Source organism: Bos grunniens, chromosome X, assembly GCF_055505025.1.
Source record: "Bos grunniens cultivar Pamir isolate PY7600 chromosome X, Bosgru_T2T1.0, whole genome shotgun sequence".
Classification (NCBI taxonomy): domain Eukaryota; kingdom Metazoa; phylum Chordata; class Mammalia; order Artiodactyla; family Bovidae; genus Bos; species Bos grunniens.
This window is the reverse complement of record NC_141194.1, coordinates 108,367,362-108,369,987: the sequence shown is the minus strand read 5'-3', so window position 1 is coordinate 108,369,987 and position 2,626 is coordinate 108,367,362. Positions and strand designations below refer to the sequence as shown.

Here is a 2,626-nt window from a genome sequence, read left to right as displayed (position 1 = left end):
ACAGCCCTTAGCAGGTAGCCATTGCTGTGCCTTATTACTCCACATCCTGTTACTAAGCAACAGGTCTTGCTCAGCAATTGGACAGTGCATCCCTGGGCCCCGCCCATATGCAACCATCTGTCAGTGAGGTAGCTACTGGTACTTCTCCTGCTCAGCTATTGGTCAGCTCCACTGTGGGCCCTACCTGACGATAACTGTCAATGAGGGACCACTGGGGAAGTGATTCAGTCAAGAGTCAGTGGTGCAGTGGTCATCTGACTCTTGCCTTTGGGCACCTTACTGTTTTCTGCTTTTTAATCAGGAATGTATTTCTGGTAGATGGGGCAAGTTGAGTTTCCCTACTCAATATGAGAGTTGAAGTGTCCCCAACAATATTAGTGGAGCAGGCATTTAACACTTTCTTTGCTCTGATGTGTAATCTTATGGAGACGGTGTACAGACCTTGGGGCAACAGACTGAGGATTCACCAAGTCTTGGGGTCTCTAAAGCTCATTGGAGTAGCAAAAACATTCAACCTGTTCTTAATTACCTTTTTCCATGTTAAGTGCTTGCTCTTAAGTTCCTTAAGCCCCTCAAGAACCCCCAATAGGAAGAGGGTGGGCCAAAGATGAAGTGACTAGAGGACTCTGAAGTGCTGAAATATGATGAAAAGTGTTTGGCAGAGGTTCATACAGGGATGGAGGAGGCAGGAGTGTTGAAGGGGGACATATAAGTCAAAGAATAAAGGGCACTGAAGGAAAGTCTGAGGGTCATAAGAAGAAACACCATGCCCCTGAATCACCACTCCCCAGAATCAGACACACAGGGGTGTCACGGGTGGGAAAGCTATATCATGGCCTCCCTCAGCACCCACTAACCCATGTTGATGGGCACAGTGGTACATTGTGGTGTCTAAGACCCCAAAGCCACCATTGGCTGGGGCAGTGCCCAGCTGACCAATCAGATTGAAGGGTGTGGCCCCTCATTGTCCTGAGAAGGTATATATAGGGAGGTCAGAGGCAGAGAGTCTGGGTTAGGCCACTTCATGCTATCATCATGAGTAAGGTAACCAGGAGGCCACGGCAGCCAAGAAGAGTTGCAGTGCAGTTTGCTTCAAGGATGAAAGGACGAAAGAAGACCCTTTGTCAACAGAGATACAGAGGCAGTGTGAAGGTAAGATGATTCCATCTACACTCCCCACATTCTCCATTGACTTTGTTGCCAAAGTCCGCTACACTTCCCTTGTCTGCCACAAATGCCCTCAGCAGCCCACATTCCTTTTCATGAAATCTCCCTTCCAACTCAATTGGTATCCTCTTTCCTCAAAACTAATGCCCTTCTCTCATCTTTCAAGGCAGGAAATATGACCATGAGGGTCAGAAGACCTCTAAAAGGAACCTTGAGAAAGAAAATCCAGTCATATGGCACTCAGTCGAAGAAGGTGAAGAAAACAAGAAAACCAATCTGTTTTTTCTGTTCCTGTGCACGTAAGAAACTGAATCAAAGCCGAAATGGGTACCAAACTATGAGGCAGAGTCAAAGAAGGAGGCAGAATCAAAGGAGAAGATAAGCTCAGCCACCCCAGAATCAGAGACCCTGGAGAAGTACAACCTGGGCAGCCGGTAACTGAATAGAAAACGTCACAGTTTAGAATTGTGTCTCCAGAGGTCTGCTTTCTTAGAAAAGGACAACCAGGAAAAGACTGACTCTCACACTAACATAGTAAACTGATGGCTGCGATTAAAATAAACATCAAATGGTGAAAAGATGATATTTGTGTGTGTGTGAATTTTCTGATGGGATGGGGAGGAAGGAAGAAAAGAGGTGGGCACCTGGGTGGGGAGGGATGTGGGGTCCTGAGAGATTAGGGAACAGACCCTCAGGTCCCCAGTTAACCAGAGAGTAGAGGTCTGGACTGGTTCAGGAGTCTGCATTGAAGATGGATAATCCTGCTTAACAATTGATCTCAGCGGCAATGAGTAGTGGTGTGGTACAGCCATTGTTTGGGGTGTGGAATGACATTAGGGTCTAGATTGCCAGAACCCAGATGGGAAGAGGGTTTCACATGGGGATGGTGAATGTCATACTTCGCCTGAGAGAGGCAGGCAGAAATCACATCCTGGCCACTTACGTCATAACGGGCTTTGTTGCATCACTCACCTATGCTGTCAACTAAAGGTGCTCAGGAGGCACAAAATGCTGATACAACTAAAACCCACAATTAGTACTCCCAAGGATTAAAACAATGTTTGGACGGAACAGACCAGATATCAATTAGGCCACTGTTATCCTGAGAAATTGGTGGGAGCAGTGTATTCGCAAGTGCAGGGCAGTGAAGGTGGCCCAATCCCGGTGCAGACGAGACACAGGATCACCATACACAGATAATTTTTTTGGGGGGTTGCACCATGCAGTTTGTGGGATCTTAGTTCTCTGACCACGGATTGAACTGTGGGAAAAGATTTTTTCTAGGGAAAGCACGGAGTCCTAACCACTGGACAGCCAGAGAAGTCAGGGTAGAGACTTTTGATACAAGTATTATTATAAGACTGAGTAAAAGCTGGTCTTATATTTATCACCATCCCCTAGTATTTCTAAATAACTACAGTCATAAAATATTCTTACCCAATAAAGTCTTTTGTTAGTC

The 2,626-nt window shown here is 46.2% G+C and overlaps 1 long non-coding RNA gene across 1 annotated transcript; it reads left to right on the top strand.

The window, feature by feature from the left end:
- The first annotated feature begins 941 nt into the window (after window positions 1-941).
- On the top strand, window positions 942-1,750 carry LOC147341120 (uncharacterized). The gene is made up of 2 exons (XR_015158245.1): window positions 942-1,152; window positions 1,334-1,750. It is a non-coding gene; the product is annotated as an uncharacterized LOC147341120 (long non-coding RNA).
- The last annotated feature ends 876 nt before the right edge of the window (window positions 1,751-2,626 follow it).